Here is a 20698-nt window from a genome sequence, read left to right on the forward strand (position 1 = left end):
TTAGAACACAGCAATGAAATCCTATACCAGCAGCTTGTTTTATTCCTAAATGTGCAAATATCTTGAGGAAAAAGAGGGTCATAATGATTGTATAAACTTATTACAACAGAAAAAGCTAATGATGAAGGAAACATGTTTGCTATACAGAACTTTAAAACATCTCTAATTAGAATATTCAGAAAAAAACTTGCGATTGTTTTTAATAAAATAAGAACAGGATTAAGGGTATATTAAGATTTTGAAGAACTTTCAAAAGACATAATTGCAATAATTTAAAAAAAAAGTTAAATGGAAGGTCTTTTGAAAGCAAAGTGACCAAATTTCCCAGAATGTAGAACAACAACATGTAAAAGACAAAGATAATTAGAAGGCGAAAATAGACTTATAAGATCAAACCAGGAGGTGCAGCGGCAGACTACTGGCGGTTTTAGAAAGGGAGAACATAGAAAATGAGGAGAGTAAGTTATTAAGAAAATAACAGGGAACAATATCTTAGAACAAAAAAGGACAGTGATTTTCAGAGCAAGACATTTTAACAAGCTTCTACTTGGAGAGCAGCTAGCATAGAGTGCATTTATCCCAGGAAAAAGCATTCCAAGCACCAGGTAAGCGTACTGGCATGCTGGGAAATCTTGAAGATATGATAAGAAACATTATTCTTTGTTCAAGAAGGAAAATAAGTTAATTAGAAACTACAAACAAATGAACCCAAACCCCCCAAATCAAAAACAAATTCCTAATACTCTTTCAAAACGTCATAGGAAAAGACACCTGGAAGATTAATCTATCATCTTGCATAGAGATCTTCGAGATTATGATTAAGACGTCATAGCTGCTGTTCAAATTTTAAAAGATAGCAGGCAGAATAACTAAAAACAATATCCTCATCAAGCATTCTTAAAAGAATTGGGAAGATCCTCATCTTTCTTTGTGGGAAGGGAAGATACATTATCTGATTAATCAGTCTGCTAAAGACTTTTAGTTAAATGTTGTGAATTATCTACATGGAATTATTTCCTTTCTCTTAGAGAGAACCATTATAATAAAATAATAAAAATTAATCTAAGAGGACAGAAAATTTTGAGGGAGAGATCATCAAAAGAAAGGATCAGCAGTAGTTTACATACAGAGCCCCAGTTTCCTGGAACAGAAGGAAAATAGGGAAAGAATCTACCCTCCCAAGCCCCTGAAGGAATCAGAGGAATTCTCTAGGAAGATTTAAGTGCATCAAGAACAAGATCTCTCTCTTATTTTTTTTTTGCATACAATTCTTAATACATCTTTATAGCACCATTTATCATATCTCTGTTTGTATATAAGATATGTTGACACCAAATTCACATCTTCATACATGTATTTTGTATAATGATGACCATCTCCTTCCACCATCCTAGCTAATGGCATAATTTGGCTTGAACATACTTTATATACAGAGTTACAAAAAATTGTGCTATGAATGGATAATTATGAATGTAATGCACTCCACTATTGTCATGTATGTAAGAAATAAATAAATTAATTAATTAAAAAAAAGAATAAGACCTCCATATTCTGGCCTTCCTGGATCACCCCACATGAGGGGTGGAACATTCCCAGTCACCTATAGTGGGGTTGTTTTAGTGACAATTACTTTTCATTGCTTTTTAAAAATTTATTTCTTATGGCACAAAAGAATATGTATTGTATATATACACTACAAAGCAATAATAAGAAAATGCTGGTGAAACCCAAACCAATTTAAGAGGTAAAATGAGAAGTGATAACGTGATGTAAATGCTGTATGAGTTTCTCTCCTATATCCTGTCTCCACTATCCCCACAATCCTGGATCACACATTCATCATTTGTATACTTTTTTAAAAAATAGAACTTTGCTATATGCATGTTTTTGCTGAATTGTTTATTTATTTAGGTTTCAAACTTTATGAAAATAATATTCTTTCTCTTTCTCTATGTTTCCAATTTCTGCTTTTAATCATTCAACCTTGTATTTGTATGATTTTTTTGGAAAAGTTCAGAAAGTACATAGTTCAGCCTGTATGAGCCTTATGGTCTCTGTTGCCACTACTCAGACTTGTGTAGCAGGAAAATAGTTATAGACGACAAATAAACAAATGGGTGTGGCTGTTATTTACAGAAGCAAAAAATCTTAGGGATATGGCTTGTATTCTTTAGTTTGAGCACACCTGCAGAATAGCTGTATGTGGGATGTTTGTCTTACTGAATACAGTGTTACCAGACAGTGTAGGAGGAACTCAATAAATATTCTTGAATAAAGGGACACATATAAACATTCATTCATCTTGGTAACATAGTTCTCTGAATATTTTCTTGAGATCAATTATTAGCAGAACTGTTGGAACAAAGAGTATGGAGTCATGTTGTATATTTACTAGATTTTATCTTCTTCTTAAAAGGGTATTGTGTACCTTGTTTATTCACAGTAGCAGTATATAACAGTGCCTGTTTTCTCACACCCTCATTAAAATTAGTTATTACCAATTCCTTTTACTTTCAGTACTCTAAGTGAAAAACAAAAATACGACCCTGTAATTTTATTTGAATTTTTTATTAGAAATAAAGTTGCTTATGCTTTCACTTATTTTTCTGGTGTTTCATTTTCTTCTTTTTAAAATAAATCTTCACATTCTTTGTCTGTTTTCCCATTCTATTTGTTTCCTGATGATTTGTAAGGATCTTTGCCTGTAATAGAAATTTATGCTCTGCATATATGTCAACGAATGAAGAGCATCCTATTCAGTATCTGGAATAAAAATCTGAAGTTATTTACTCTCGGTAGTAAAGGAGAGTGAAGCAGACCAGCACAGTCTTGGGTGCTGATTTTATATAGGGCTGTTGGAAAGCAGTCAGGGCTTCACAGACTTCAAGAGGTGAAAGAAGGCTTGTATCTCCTTAGAAGAAGTGGGGTTCCTGGAATGATATCTTATTGATTATTTTGCATTCATAAACACTTTTATTGCCAAGTCTGAAAGCCAGACCTTGGTCAGTTAATATCAGAAACACAGGTCCTCACTGATTGGTAAAATTGGTAGAATTGATGCCTTTTCATTTCTTTGCTGAGAAAATTTGTCTTTTGGCTGGAACAGATTAAAATGTCTTCTTCTGGACATTTGCCACAACGGCTAGAGAAAACTCTGTGTGTGTGTGTGTGTGTGTTTGTCAGAGGAGTTTAAAGTTTTATTTAGATAATTTATTACTAGTTTACTTTTTAATTCTTGTCTTTGTAGTCATATTTTTCATGAATGTTCTCTACCTCCACGGTGGTTGGAAAGAGTCCACATTCTTTAAAGCATTTTCAGTATTTTGAAATCTAGATTATTAAACCATTTAAACAATTAAGTCATTATCTGGAATTAAGTATCAGGATCAGTGTTAAGTAATAGTTTAATTTTTATTTCAAAATTAGTTGCCAATTTTCTGAGTCTCACTTACTGAATAACATATAATTTCTCCATTTGTTTGGAGGATGCAGTTATTAAATTATAAAATATGTGTGCATATCATGTGTATGTGCAGGTATTTGATTCCATTTCTACAGTCTTTATCTTTCTATAAAAGTGCCAATATTTTCAGTTATGGTAGTTTTATAGTGTGTGAATAATTGAAAAGTTTAACCTCCATTTAATTTTTCAAGAATGTTTAACTTATTGATGGACATGCATTTTTCTATCTAAAATTTCATATATTTTGGGAAATTTCTACCTCTCTCTCTCAAAATATGACTTGTGTTTTGAACATATGTTCATTAAAACAAATGCATTTAAATTTGGGGGGGAAAGGGGACAACTGCCAACTTTTCCAAATTATCTCCCCATCTGGAAAGACTAAGTTTCTCAAATTAGTCAAATATTTTATTTTTTCTAACCAAAGTGAAACCTCAGGAGATCTAAACTTACCTGGCAATGTTTTGAAAGCATAAAATCCTCACTGTTCAGAAAAAATTACATATGAACAAACTCATTATATCTTGCACAATATTTCTGAAAAATAACAAATTTTCAGAAGTCCATGATGAACTACCACTTAAAAACTACCATATCTTTTAAAAAGAGTTTTGTAAGGTTTTACTTGTTCTGGTGTCTACTTATTTCATATCATTCTTTTCTGTATGTTAAGCATTTGGGGAGATCCAAGATGGAGGGCTGGAGGGAGGCTGCATTCTGTGTTCACTCTGTGACCTGGGATTCAAGTAGTGGGAATACTGTTTCTCTTTGAGTTATTAGAGGACTGCTCCCAACAGCTGCTCCCACTCAGGAATCCCAGCCACTGTGTCCAAATAGGACCTCGGGCTGCCACTTCTATGTGGACCCCCACCTACCAACATGGGGCTCCCCCCGTCACCTCCATCTTGGGACACTGCAACCACTGCCATAGTCCCCTACACATGGTAACCTGCCCCTGGGGAAATGGGACATGGTCTGGAGACAACTGCCAGCTGCAACACTGCACACCACAGAGCTGCATCTCTGAACACACCGCCCAACACCACCACCCAGCCCCACTTGACCCTATACCCCATCTCTGAAAGCAGCCTCCTCCATCTTGGGACATCTTTGTCGCCATCTTTAGTTGGGGCAACTCCCAGCTTGGGACACTGGCTGGGGCCTAGTAGCAATATCAAGGTACCTCGAGTCCCCAACTCCAGCTTTCCCTAACAACCACTAACCTGGCCCAGTGCTTGTGGCTATGTGGTGGGTCCATAGCTCACAAAGCCTGGTACTAAACTGCCCAATACAAAACAGTCTCTGTGACAGGTGTACAGGTCTCAGAGCACAGCCCACAATTACTCCAGAGAGAAAAGTTCCTGATTGGGAAGTAGAAAGGGAGGGGGTGAGTGAGATAATGTTTAGAGACTAAATTAGAGGCCAGAAATTGTGAGGTCTACAGGTGATAAAAGGAGTTAAGACCAGGTGCCCACATCACAAGAGTGGGCCCCAAAGGAGATCCTTGGGTTGCAGTCTCCCATCAGGGACCAGCAAGTGCTATATCCCAGGTCCAGGAACTCCATCTACAAGACCAACCTCCCACACTAATAACCTTCACCACCCTGAGGGTGGAGACACCAGCAAACATCAGACAACCCCACTCATTGAATAAGAAGGGAAGCAGGAAGGATAATGATCTTCAACAACAACAACTTGTATTTTCCTTTGAGATTTTTTTTCTCTCTCTCTTTTTTTTCTTTTCTCCCTCTTCTCCCACCCTCACATCCTCAATATTTGTGAAACCTAGTGCTTTTCATGAATTAGGCTACTAAGGACTGGGACATCTGAATAGTGTATTACAGTTGTGTTGTATATTCTTTAATCTCCTACTTTTAATTTTTCTTAATATTTATGTCTGTTTATTACACATTCTGTATTGTCTCCCACAAATCATTTTCTCTCTTTTCTTCTGCTACTAGCCAACATTTTTAGATTCCTTTTTCATACTTCTTAAGATCCAATAATTCTATATCCTCACCTCCTCCCTCCTTAACATCCCATTGTACACCCCCATGCCCGGTTCTCTCTTTGTCCACTATCAGAAAATGTAAACCATTTTGGAAACTTACTTTTGTTTTGTAGGTAATAATTGAACTCACCGTTTCTGTCCATTGTGACAAAACCATAAGCATTGCAATAGCAGCTATATGAATTGAGGCTGTATATTGTTTGCATTGGGATCTGATAATATTGTTCTCCCCCTTAAAAGAGAGGTATTTTTGGAACCCAGCAGGGACACTATAAGCCTATAGAGTCAAAATTGTAAAACCTCAGATCCACAGTTCTTGGGAAAAGAACTAAGAGGAAAGTTCATTGCATGGAGTTCATTTCTTTTAAGAAGAAAAAGTAAAATAAATAAATAAATAAATAACCTAACATTACATCTTAAAGCCCTAGAAAAAGAAGAACAAATTAACACCAAAAGCAGTAGAAGACAGGAAATAATTAAAATCAGAGCTAAAATGAATGTAATTGAAACAAAAGAAACAATTTAAAAAATTGAAAAAACAAAAAGTTGGGTTTTTTTTGAAAAATAAATAAAATAGATAAACCCTTAGGCATGCTAACAAAGAGAAGGATAGAGAAAACTCAAATTACTAGAATCTGTGATGAAAAAGGAAATATCATGACGAACACTATAGGAATACAGAAGATAATTAGAAATTATTTTGAAAATTTGTACTCCAATAAAATAAAAAATATCAATGGCTTTGACAAATTTTTTGAGTCATATGATTTGTCCAAACTGAATCAGGATGATATATGCAAGTTAAACAGATCAGTTTTAAGCAATGATATAGAAGACACTTTTAAATACCTACCAACCAAGAAAAGCCCAGGACCAGATGGATACACAGCTGAGTTCTACAAGACCTTTAAATAAGATCTAATACCAATACTCTTCAAGTTATTCCATGAAATAAAAAAGGGGGAACACTTCCAAACTCATTCCATGAGGCCAATATCACACTGATTCCAAAACCAGGTAAAGACACACCATAAAAGAAAATTTCAGACCAATATCTCTAATGAACATACATGCAAAAATTCTCAATAAAATTTTGGCAAATCAAATACAAAGACATATAAAAAAGATAGTGCACCACAATCAAGTGGGGTTCATCCCAGGGATGCAAGGTGGTTCAACATATGGAAATCAATAAATGTAATTCATCACATCAATTGACTTAAAATTAAGAATCAGATAATCATCTCAATAGATGCATAAAAAGCAAAATACAGTACCCCTTCATGTTCAAAACACTAGAAAAACTAGTAATAATAGGAACCTATCTCAACATTGTAAAAGCTATCTATACTAAGACCCAGGGCAACATCATTCTAAATGGAGAAAAATTGAAAGCATTCCCTCTAAAAACTGGAACAAGACAGAGATGCCCTCTTTCACCACTTCTATTCAACATCATCCTTCAAACCCTAGCCAGAGCAATTAGACAGTAAAAAGAAATGAAAGAAATATACATAGGAAAATAAGAAAAAATCACTATTTGCCAATAACATGATTCTATACCTAGAGGATCCAAAAAGTTCCACCAGAATACTTCTAAAACTAATAAATGAAGTTAGCAAAGTAGCAGGATATAAAATCAACACCCATAAATCAAAGGCATTTCTGTACATCAGTGACAAATCCTCTGAAAGAGAAACTAGGAAAAATATACCATTTACAATAACCTAAAAAAATTGGGAATCAACTTAAAGAAAGAAGTGAAAGATCTCTGCAAAGAAAACTACAGCACACTAAAAAACAAAAAGAAATTAAAGATGAACTTAGAAGATGGAAAGATCTCCCTTGCTCTTAGATAGGCAAAATTAATATTGTCAAAATGACCATACTACCAAAAGTTCTATACAGATTTAACGCAATTCCAATCAAAATCTCAATGGCATTCCTCATAGAAATAGAAAAATCAGTGATGAAATTCATTTGTGAAAATAAGAGACCCAGAATAGACAAAGTAATTTTTAGCAATAAGAGTGAAGCAGGTGGCATCACTATACCAGTCCTTAAACTATACTACTGAGCAATAGTAACAAAAACAGCAAGGTATTCACACCAAAATAGACTGGTACACAATAGAGAACAAAGAGACTAACCCACATAAATACAGTTATCTCATACTAGACAAAGGCGCCAGAAACATATATTGGAGAAAATATAGGCTCTTCAACAAATAATGCTGGAAAAACTGGAAATCTATATTCAGGAAAATGAAATTAAGTTCCTATCTCTTACTGTGATCCAAAAGTGGATCAAGGACCCAGGAATTAGACAAGTGACCCTGAACCTAATAGAAGAAAAAGTAGGCCCAAATTTTCACCATGTAGGATTAGGCTCTGACTTCCTTAACAAGACTCCTATAGCTCAAGAAATAAAATCTGGAATCAATAAAGGGGATGGATTCAAACTGATAAGCTTCTTTTCAACAAAAGAAACAATTAATGCAGTGAAGAGAGAACTTAGGAATGGGAGCAAATTTTTACCACACACCCATCAGGTAGAGCATTAATCTCCAGGATATATAAAGAACTCAATAAACTTAACACCAGAAAAACAATAACCCAATCAATAAATGGACTAAGAAACTGACACTTTTCAGAAGATGATATATAATCAATCAATAAATATATGAAAAATGTTCAACATCTCTAGCAATTAGAGCAATGCAAATGAAATTGTGGTATAAAGGTGTATTAAGAATTGCAATGCAAAAAATTAAAGATTTTATTAAAGATATAATTTCATACTCTTATTGAAGATTTCATCTCACTCCAGTCAGAATGGCAGCTATTAATACAAACAACAATAATTGTTGGCGAGGATGTGGGGAAAAACGCACACTCATACATTGCTGGTGGGACTTCAAATGTTGCAGCCAATCTGAAAAGCAGTATGGAGATTCCTTGGAAAACTGGGAATGGAACCACCATCTGACCCAGCTATCCCACTCCTCCATCTATACCCAAAGGATTTAAAAACAGCATACTACAGGGACACAGCCACATCAATGTTTATAGCAGCTCAATTCACAATAGTTAAACTGTGGAACCAACATAGATGCCCTTCAGTAGATGAATGAATAAAATGTGACATATATACATATTGGAATATTACTTAGCATTAAAAGAGAACAAAATCATGGCATTTGCAGGTAAATGGATGGAGTTGGAGAATATCATGCTAAGTAAGCCAATCCCAAAAAACCATGATTTTTTTCTCTGATATGTGGATGCTGACCCATAATGGGGGAGCATGGGAGGAATGGAGGAACTTTAGATAAGGCAAAGGGTAGGGAGGGTAAGGGAGGGGACATGATGATAGAAAAGATGGTGGAATGAGATGGATATTATTACCCTAAGTACATGTATGATGGCATAAATGGTGTACAACCAGAAACATTACTTTGTGTACAACCAGAAACATTAAAAATTATGCTCTGTATGTGTACTATGAATTGAAATGCATTCTGCTGTCATGTACAAGAAATTAGAATAAATTTTAAATTCAAAAAAGAATTTAGATAGTGAGATTATTACTGTTTCTAAACATTCTATCATGATACAGTGGGTAAGTGCATGGCCTCTGGAGTTGGTTTAACTGGATCTGATGTCTCCACTTGCTTGTTGTAAAACAAAACAAACCAACAAAAAATCAAAACAATTAACCTCATTACATCTCTATATCCTCATCCTTAATATGATGATGTCCAAAGTAGTACAGACCTTTCAAATGCTTATGGCATATACTAGTTAATTATTATTGTTAATTAGTTTTCTGGAGTGGGAGATGGGAATATAGCTCAGTTGTAGAACTGTTCCTTGAGCATGTGTGAGGTCCTGGGTTCTTTCTCTAGGACTGCAAAATAAACAAATGCATAATAAATTAATAAATAATTAATTAAAGTTCAAGTTAGTGGTATATGTATTCATTGTCATTAAAAATATAATACTTTTCCAAATCAGTTATTTGTATCTACCCACTTCCCTAACTCTCATTAATGCAAAAAGTTTTCAAGTATAACCTTTTGAAATTTTCTAAGTTTTATGCATCACTTACAAATAATAATTTTGGCTTCTTTTTTCAATACTGATAACTTTTATTTATTCTTTTTGTTGCTTTCCACTGGCTAAAATATCAGGAAAATCAATGGTAGTGAATGTCTTATTATTATAATGAGTATGGCTCTAGTGTTTTCTTATTAAATGTGATTATAGCTGATTTGTTTTTCAGAAACCAGGGATTGAGCTCAGGGAGACCACTTAGCCACACCTCCAGTCCTATTTTGTATTTCATTTAGAGACATGTTCTCACTGAGTCACTTAGTGTCTCGCTTTTGCTGAGGCTGGCTTTCACTTGTGATCCTCCTGTCTCAGCCTCCTGAGATGCTGGGATTACAGGTGTGTGTCACTGAGCCTGGCTATAGCTGATATTGTTTGATCACCATGTGGAAATATCTTGCCATTCTCAGCAATAATGAAGGACTTTATTTTTAATAACATACAACAGGAAACTTGTATAAATTTCTTTTTTGGCATTTCTTGGATAGTGATAATATTGTCTACCTTAAAATACTAATAAGAAAATGTATATTCATTGATTTACAAATTTTGGTTCTAGAATAAAACAGACTAGTATGACATATTGTGATTTAATAATAGCTAGACATATTACCAATGCAGCAGGTATAATAATCTGAGTCTATAAACTCTGGTGTCATTTCTTTTTTCTTCTTTTTTCTATAAATTGTTTTAAATTCTGTCTCTGACCTTTAATCCTGCCAGGTGTTTGGTTACATGGTTGCCTGCTGGCCTCTCCTTCAGGCATTGTGTCAAGGATCTAGAGATTAGGAATTGCCATAGTCACAGGAGGTCTTACATAATTTATAGCTGAGACACCCTCTAACCACAATACTTTGTTGTTGTTGTTCATGTGACTCTCTGCTACCTCATGTCTGTCTTTGAACTTCAGAATATTTGCAATCTGAGAACATCGAGTCAATGGACTTGTCTCTGTGGGTGCAACTTGAATATTTTTCTCTCTGGGGCATTGCCAGGTAGAGGGATTTATGATCCATCAATTCCACTGCCTGAGTTTTGAGCAACCTAAAGATGACTTCCCATTTTAGCAAAAGCAGTGAGAGTTTTGCTTCATTTCCTTCCAATTGGTGCTGAAGCATATTTGTAATTCATCACTATAAAGGGCAAAGAGAGGGTAAAAGTGAAAAACTATGTTCCATCTTTAATCAGTCTAAATGTTCATATCTGACCCCACCAATGTTTTATTTATGTTTTCTGCATCCATATTCATAAGTGGAAGTTGTCCATATTTTTTCCTGGTCTTTGTCAGATTTTAATATCAAGTCCTAAATATATTTGGAGGCTCTATATCATTTTCTGTATCCTGGAACACATTAACACCAGAATTATCTGTTCCTAGAGATTTGATGGAAATTACCATCTGGACATGGAGAACAGAGTTCTTTGATAGGACTTAATTTCTTTCATGACTATGAGTCTCCAGTTCTCAGTTTTGTTAATCTTTTTCATATCACATTTTAGTAAAATGTGTAACTCTATTGGTATGTGGAAGCTAGTGGTCACTTGTGACCTCCAGATTTTTCCGGCCAGTTCATTATGACTTCTCTAACAAGTTGTTTCTTATCCCTTCTGACCCACTGGCTTATGTTACTATCTATAGCTAATTAAATCATTTTATGATTCCCACATATTCAGCTGAACTTGCTTTATTATTTCTTCTAATTATCCCAACCACCTCTGCAAGCACAATTTGCTGGATATTTATTGTTCAAAGAAAAAGTGGTAGGGCATAATTTAAAACTGAAGAACTTTGTTCAGAGCCTACATCAGAGAGTTGTAATTGGCAGTCCTACAGGATTTTCCTCCAAAACAATGCTGTAATTTAAATCAAAGTAATGACATCAGTCACCTGCAGAATGCTGCTAGAGTTTAAAATAATGAAATCTAACATAATGAAAAAAAATACACTTAAAAAAGAAACAGGGTCTGAAGATCAGAAATGGATTTTACTACTTTAGTTCTACAATTCCTATCATATAGTTCCCTCACTCTGGAATACTTTTGCAATATGATTGAAACCTGGAGAAGAATTCAAACAACCAGAAATAAAGTGGAGTGTTGCATTTATACAGTAAACAAATTACGAGACCCAATGATCTGTGCAGCCATCATATTCTTTATTTTCAGTCAGTGCCACATTTCGCTTTATCTCATATTTAAAGATATTAAATCTGAGGTTTTGCTCAGTTCTAGGAGTAGAATGTAATTACACTCATTTTGTTTGGAAAACTATAAATTAGGTGAAAATGGAATATCTAAGATATTATCACATTTCAAGTTGGATCTATGTACCACACAAAAGAATTGATAAAAATTTCTGCAAGATTTCTTTCCTTACAATTAAATCAACATGAGCATTGAGAAATGTGATTAAGCTAAAAGATTATTTTTCACAACACGGTGATAATATTCCATCCAACCAGTTGGGATCATGTTGCAATTAAGCAAATGAATTTCCAAAAGTAAGCAACTCATATCACTATTGAAAGAATCAAGCCTGAATAAAACAAGTCTAGTCTCCAACATTCTGAGTTCTCAGTTCACATAAACAGAACATTCCTATCCTGTAACCTTCCAAAGAGATTCCTGAAGAGAAGCTTCATCTAAGAATGGAGGATATGTCTACATAGATGCATATATACAACAACTGATGTTTCTATTATACCATTCCCCCTAATTTCAGAAGTACATAAATCCCAGTGTATCATTTTAATTAATATAAAACAACAACAACAACAACAACAACAACAACAACAAAAAACCCCAAGAAATAAAAATCAATGAAATTGGCCAGAGTTATTTTTTGTTGAACAAGATATTATGCAGCAACAAAGTGTGGTCCATCATCCATCAGGCAGACGTTACATGGATTCTCCTCTTGATGGTGTGTACCCCAGACCAGTATCTGAAGCAGACTTAGGATAAATCTTTGGAGTAATACTTCAGAGTAATCTTTCAGAGTGACTAATGAGAGTGACTCCTCTGTTATTCTGATTTTTAACTTCCATAAATAATGCAATGAGCATCTTTTATGAAAATATTCATCATAATATTGACTTTTCTCTTTAAGATCTCTGAAGCTAGATTATTGAATCAACATAGATAAACTCTTTTATAGGTTTTTGTTGGTAGGGCTAGTCAAATCATCTATATGCTTACCTACTTTTATGATATATATTTTTTATTTCTAAGAATGTTAAAATAGACCCTTATGTTAATGACTTTACCAAATGCTCTTGACATTTCCCAGTGTCCCTGCATATATTTCATCACTATGTCTTGATGCATAGAGGTTTATAAATTTAGTTCCTTGATAGTTTGAATCAAAGAATTAAAAGAGAGTCTAGGAGAGGAGAGGCAGGGCATTGAGACAGTTCCCCTTCACCTCTGTATTTCCTCCTCCTAACCCAGCACTTAATGGTATGATGGTAATATAACTTGCATACAATTAAAAGCTTATTGACAGTTACACAATGCTCCCTCACTAAGCTAATTTATGTTCTGCATATATGTATGCATAATGCAAGAAAGATTGTATGGGTTATGAAAAAGTGAAATGAATTCTGGAGGGTCTTGTTCAATTATTTTCTCTGCAGGACACCATCCTCCATAAACTGACATTGACAGGGAAATACATCCCTCTCCCAACCCCTCCTGGGTGCAAAGCCCAAAGTGAGCAGAGGCTTAGATTCTCCTTGAATTTTAATTTGTTAAATTTTACTTCTGTGTTCTCCTTTCTCTTCATGATCTGTTACATGTAGTTTCTAAGTACATACATTCAATATTAAAGATACTTAATTACCCAATTTTAAATGTAATCTAAGATAAAAGACTACACAGCCTAGATAAATAAGAAAACTCTTAAGAATCTTTGCATATCCATTTGGTATTATTATGTATAAATAAGGTACTGGAGTATTTATACTGTAAAGCTTATTTTTAACTATAATTTTGTAATTGGATTTTATTATTTAAATTTGAACAGATGATACGGACAGGTCTTGTGTTCTTTTCAATATTTTTAAATGAATAATATGTTTCAAATTTAAATTCTCTGGAGTCTTGGATCAGGGACCATGAAATACTTTCAGTCTCCCAATGGGCCAACCAATATTTTAGTTCCTTGGGATTCTTGATATCCTCCTGGATCAAATGTATCTTCTAATTTTTTTAAGTTCTCTTGTAAGATCTAGGCTAATTTCTCCAGCATAAGTTTGTTGACCACATGAAGTTTGCCTTGAGTCTTTTTTTTTCTTTTTGCTAGGTAACCACTGGATTTAGTGTGTATGGGAGAAAGGCTTGAGATAAATCTGTAGCTTATCTGCAATTTAAAATAGACATTCTCAAATTTCAAATTATAAAGGATTTTATTTCATCAATCTTTGTAAAAATAGAATAATGAATATCATTTTATTTTTATTTTTTGCCCCTGGTAACCAAGTTTCCAAAGGACAAAAGGAAATCAAGTTTATTAAAAAGAAATTATTACATCTAAGTGGATATGAAAAATTAAAAGAAAAAACACAATGTTTTAGATGGCATCGTGAAAGTATAATACAGGGAAAGAACTGGGGGTGGAAATAATGTCTTCTCTACCTTTTTGTTTATAAGAAAACCGTCCTTTCTTTTCCTCCAACTATTTCTTCATCTTTAAAACTCAAAAGGAAGAAAAACATCTCACGTCATAACAAATCATATCAAAATTATCTTTGTTTCAGTAACATTTATGTCCTTTTTGTAGGATGCAATTGTCAAATATGTACTCCTCATTGTACTTTCTTTAAGATATACCTATTATAAATACTGTGTATTTGTCTTTAAAATTAACTTAGTCTTCCCCATCAATTGTAATTAATTAATATTATTTAGTCTTATTGTTTATTTTCCTTTATGTTTACCATGAATACTTTCTTATTATTTCCTATTTTTACTTGTCCTTACCTTTGCTGGATTGATAAATTTCTTTTTTATTTGTTCTTTTTAGATACACATAACAGTAGAGTGCATTTTGACATACACATACACACACACATATATTCTAATTAGGATCCAATTATTGTGGTTGTACATGATGTGGAGGTTTACTGGTCATGTATTCTTATATGAACATAGGAAGGCTATTTCTGATTCCTTTCTCTTTCCTAGGGAATCGGATAAAATTCTTTCTTAAAATTTATTCTCCCACTCTGATAATTTCATGTGTTTTGCCAGTGCTTGCCTTATAGTAAAAATCATGTTTCAACCTACATTTCTTTATTAATAGACCAATATTGATTATCAATATCAAGATCAAGATTTTCCTCTTACTTTAAATCTATTATTGTCAAAAAACTCTTTTGCAATATATGTATAATGTTGTCACTCATTTATTACATTCACTTCTATTTAGCATTTTAAATTCTTTTCTCCCCAATCTTGAAAGCTGCCAGACTTCCTCAAGTTATTTCAATAAAATGAGTACCTGAATAAAATTTTCCTTTTCATATTATGGACACACACACACACACACACACACATACATACTACAGACGAGAGAGAGAGAGAGAGAGAGAGAGAGAGAGAGAGAGAGAGAGAGAGAGAGGGAGAGAGAATGAGAATATCTGATTTAAGGATGTGAGACTGAATTTGAAGTGTTTCCTACACCATTCCCCCAATACAAGTTTTCCTAGATTTTTATAGCTTATGCATTTATGTAATAACATGTATCATATAACTTCCTGATTCATTGCATTATATACTATTATGCTTCATAATTTAATTATATTTTTTAGATTTAATATATTTTATATTATCAAGTAATATGTGTGTGTGTGTATAGTATGTGTGGTTGTGTGCATTTGTATTGAGAGAAATTGTGTGTGTGTGTGTGTGTGTGTGAATGTGTATGTGAGAGAGAAATCTAGATATGCAGGAGCATTACTGTCTCTGATGTTAACCTTTAAGCAAGCGGGTAAAGAAGATGACCAAATGGCCTTTGGTGAGCTCTTCTGGGATGCATTCTGTGTGGTTCTCAAAGGAGTCAGTAGAGCTGACATCTCGTTGCTTGCAGCAATTACTTTAACAGTGAGCTTTTTATTGGGCTTTTTACTTTTTGTTTCTATAGTAGTCCGTAGGCACATGAGGCAGCCAGTTCACTTCCATTCTCTCTCTTCCCCCACTCATGCTTCACGGGATTACATTCCATACAAAATACTTTCACCCAAGTTTCATTTTAGGCTATCTTTTGGAGGAACCTAAGTTAAGATATTGGCCTTAATTTCAACATGAAAGAATAAACTCGATTACTGTGTTGAAATTGTTTATCTTATAATAGGCAGCAAAAAGAAAAGGCCAGCCAGACTGTTTTGATGTGTAGAAATCTGAGGTGACTGCTAATAGGTAGGTCACCATGGTCCTAAGGACAAGATCGGTAGCCAATTAGGAATCTTTTTAACTTATATTTACAGCCATAAAAAATAATAACAGAGAATAAAAGGCTGTGTCAGTAGTTATACCGGAAAACAGCAATCTGTCACTCATTTTTCTACATCTGAACTGTTCTCAGACACAGGTCCCATACGTCAAAGGGGCGACTGGCCCTCTATGAAGAAGAAACTGAAATACTACTACTGGCATTTAACATAAATATTTTCACCTACAAAGGAACCTCTAGTTATTTGCCGGTGTAACAGTATATTAGGGAAAGGAGATCACCTCATCTCATTAGGGAAAGAAGAACATAGTGATCCTCATAATATTCTCAATTTACTTCTACTATCTCTGCAAAAGTTAAATGGAGAGGCTGGGATTGTGGCTCAGTGGTAGAACACTTGCCTAGCACACTTGAGGCAAGGGATTCAATTCCCAGTACCACATTAAAAAACTAAACAATCAAAATAAAGGTATTTTGTCCATCTACAACTAAAAGTAGTTTTTTAAAAAAGTAATATGGATCTTGGTGAATGATGAATCGCTACAAAAGCTGAATACCAAATCCAGATGATTTTGGTTTCTTTGGAGATAACTTTATTGAAATAAGTGAGCACAGCCTCTGGTGCCTGGTATGAAGCTGCAGAATTGGCATTTATATGCTTTTTAATACCAGAGTTAGAAATGACCAAAAGCAATTTGCATTTGAATGAGAAGTATAGCAATCTATGTTCACTCTTATTTCAGGGCTAAGTCAGTTCTCCTTTTTGTCACAATATTGACTACGGGGACTTTGATCTTTCAAACATTATAGAATATCACTATTGTCCTGTGCTTAGATAATGCCTGATTTATGAATCATGCATCACACTACCTTAGACTGAGGGACCCACCTACAGCAGTGAAGGTGTAATAGAGGGCACATGACTGTGGGACCCATTCTTACTACTGTATAGTATATGAAGGGACTTATTATAGTCTCAGTTAAGAGCCAGTTTAGGATAACAAATCAATAGAGGTATCTCTGTTCTCCAAAACAGTTGATAGATAGTGACTGTTGAACAGAATGTTGTGGTCCCCTAGAACTGTGTCCCTAATAAATAAACTATATGGGTCTGGAACAAATAGTGGACATGTAATGGATCTTCTTCTCATGACTCTTAGTCCACATGTAGACTTTGCAATTGCCATTTCTGCAATTTTAGGTTTTGGTGGATTAGAGGTCTCAGATTTTCAGGGGTAGAGTAAAAGTTCCATTAGTTTGAAGCTACAATTGCAATGTGGATCACTGTGGAATCTTGATGTTGGGAGACCAATAATCAAGGAAGTCTCTGGCAGGGAGAAATAACCATGTCGGTAGTAGCTATTGATGCTGTTCGAGGAGCAGAGGCAGGAGGCACCTATCTAGAACCAGGGCTCCATTGGGATCATTTCTGGTGCTCCCAGACTCAGGGACAAGAGTCAACAGGCACCTGTAGCAACCACCCAAAGTCATGAAGGCACTCAGTCTCTCAGTTAGAAGTCAAGGTCATCTAATGGGGCAAGCTCCCTACAGCAGCTGAAGAGCTGAAAGGGGGTGTGCAAAAGCTGAAAGGAGTGGGGAGTGGAGGAAGGAGATAATAAAGTCCAAAGTTGGCCTTGGCATTACGTAGTGGGGGAATTTGCTGGTCCTACTATGTGTTGTGTATTTGTTAGAGATTGTGCAGGCCAGCACTTTGAAGAATCAGGAACAGAGCTTATTACGGAGTATGTGCTGGTCTGAGCCACGTGAGGGGGGGAATAAAGGAAGTGCTTTCTGCAGCCACTATTTTTCAACTGTGACTACTTCTGGCTCTAACAGCAGCTGAGGCAAAGTGTCTGTGTGAACGCACCGCCTGCACCCTACCTCAATTACCCTCTGTCTATCTCTTTGCTTTTCTGCCTTTGGACTTTTGTATGGTTTTTTGATAGGAAACAGAAGCCCTTTTCAGCCCACATACAGGCACAGCTGAGAAATGCAGGGAGATACACTCGTAAGGACAGTCTGCAGGCGATAGGAGATGGCAGCTGGTGGGTTTTCTCCCTTCAGCATAAAAACTCTAAGAGGTATCCTCACAGCTGCTGCCTTCATCATGGATGCTTTACGCATTTTTCTCCTATCTTTATCTTGTTTCTCCTGCTCCTTCTCTTTTCTTTCCAGATTTATTAGATTCAATTAACATACAAAATTTTTATATATTCAAAGTGTACAGTGTGATGTTTGCCTATACCTGTACATTGTGAAATGAGTTACCCAATCAAGCTAATTAATACATCCATCATTTCACAGTTGCCTTTACTGTGTGTGTGTTTGTGTGTGTGTGTGTGTGTGTGTGTGTGAGAATACTTAAGATCTATTCTCTTAGTAAATTTCAAATACGTTTTGATTGACTATAATCACCATGATGCACGTTGGATTTCCCTATCTCATTCATCTTACAGTTGCAAAATTGTAACATTTGACCAACACCATTCCATTTCTCCCACTCTCTATCCTTTGGTAATCATGATTCTATTCTAGGACTTTTGTGAGTTTAGCTTTTTTGGATCCCAGGTATAAGTGAATTCATATACTAATAATCTTTCTGTGTCTGACTTATGTCACTTCTGGTAATGTCCCCCAGGTTCATCCATACTGTCATAATTGGCAGGATTTCCTTTTCTCTCTTTTCTTTCTTTCTTTTTAAAGGCTGAGTAATTTCCCACTGTTTATACCCTTATACATTCAAATACCTTATTTTCTTCATCCATTTTTATATCTAGTAGATACTTAGGTTGTTTCTAGGCTTTTCTCTTAAACTACCCACAGTTGAGCTCTTTTCTATTTGGGGGAGACCTGAAGAAGAAGAATATCAGGATTGATCTTTTCTCAATAAAATTAACAACTTTTGCCCGTTGGTATTAACATTATGTACCCTTGACGATTTCTCATGGAAAGCACGAGAATCTCAGAACATGACTCCAAATAAATGAATGGAATTCAAGTATTTATTCAATGTTATTTTTTTTGTTTGTTTGTTTTGCGAACTCGTGAGAAAAAAATCCTGTGGAATGAAAAAAACTCAGGATCTCTGGATGGCAGGGCAATGCAAGATTACCACTTGTAAGATGAAGAATGAATGGGTTGCTCTCTTCATAAATCCATTGTGACATTACAAAAGACCAAGAACCTCCTTCTTTATCTCATGGCTGCCATCTTTGTTTGACTTCTGTTGCTTCTAAGTCTTCTTTGCCCCTGTCTTTTCCCCAATCAATTTTTTTTTCTTTTCTGTGTGTCTTCTCTATTTCTTTTACGAAAACATTTTGGCCCTTCTCATTCAGCCTCTAAATAATTGTGTCATTTGGGCTTTTAAAAAAATAATTATTTCCCTTTTTCTATAGGTTTCATAGAAGTATTGATCTTCCTTTATAGTCAATATAGTAATTTTTCACCTAAGATCTAATTTGAGGGCATTTGAGATGCCAGAATTCAGATAGATTTCCCAGGCCTGTTTTCAATGTCTCAGGGTCATGTTAGTGAAGATTTAGCCTTAGAGATTTTTTACAAATTGGAAACTTAATAAAAAGAGATGAATATGTTTGAAAACTCATTATCTCAATGTTGAGAGTGAATTTCAAGCATAGAATCATGTAACACAAGAAAGTGAAAGCAAATTATTCCCATGTAATGATACTATAATTATTACTTTTGTTAAAATATTATTTTAGTTGTTGATGGATCTTTATTTATTTGCAGTGCTAAGAATCAAACTTAGTGCCTCACACGTGGTAGGCAAGTGCTCTACAACTGAGCTAGAACTCCAGTCCTAATTACGACTTTTATGTAATATTAAGAACATAATTCTGCTATGGTTACTGACATGTTCTTGCATAAAGGTATTAACAAGTAATTGAGACAACATTTATGGATGCCTGTAATCTCAAATCCTGTAGGAGAAAATACAGCATGAGTTCTGTGGCTTTTTAAAATGAATTAATTTTTCAATTAAGATTATATGAGAAAAACCTTTAAATGAGCACATGCTGAAAAACAAGTTTTATTGAAATTGAAAGATTTTCAAGAGAGACAAGAAAGAAGGTAGGTGCTAAATCTGTGTCCTTAAACTAAATAATCTTCCCAGAAAGAAGAAAAGAAAAAGTACCTATAAGTGGAATGTGGTCAACATACAGAATAAACACTGTGAGAACATAGATTCACTTTCACCCTCCTCTTCCCCCTTTTTCTTTATTTCTATAAGTTTTCCACAGCATCATTCATTGTGAAACCATAACATTTACAATACATTGAGTTTATTTTATGCATGCTAAGCAATTATATGTAACTGGACAGTGTGAGAAATGAAGCTGTTGGCTTAAAAGCCTGTACAATTTAAAGCTTCACTTTCTTAACTCTGCTCAAAGCCTGCTACCTCCAAACCATTTTGGTAGTTGATCAGCCCAAACTGATTTGTTAAGTGGGTTCGCAGCATTCTACAAAGCAGAGAAAATAAATTGGAGCTGATTTGATAGGAAATATCCCTTTTTCCAAACACTGCTGTAGTTAACAAGGATATAGTGAAGCTATTTTCTCCTAGTCAAGCATGTTAGGGCCCACTAGTTAGGAATAAAGGGACATTAATGAGCAAGTGGCTATTTCTTGGATATTTT

The sequence above is a fragment of the Marmota flaviventris genome, chromosome 15 (assembly GCF_047511675.1).
Source record: "Marmota flaviventris isolate mMarFla1 chromosome 15, mMarFla1.hap1, whole genome shotgun sequence".
Classification (NCBI taxonomy): Eukaryota; Metazoa; Chordata; class Mammalia; order Rodentia; family Sciuridae; genus Marmota; species Marmota flaviventris.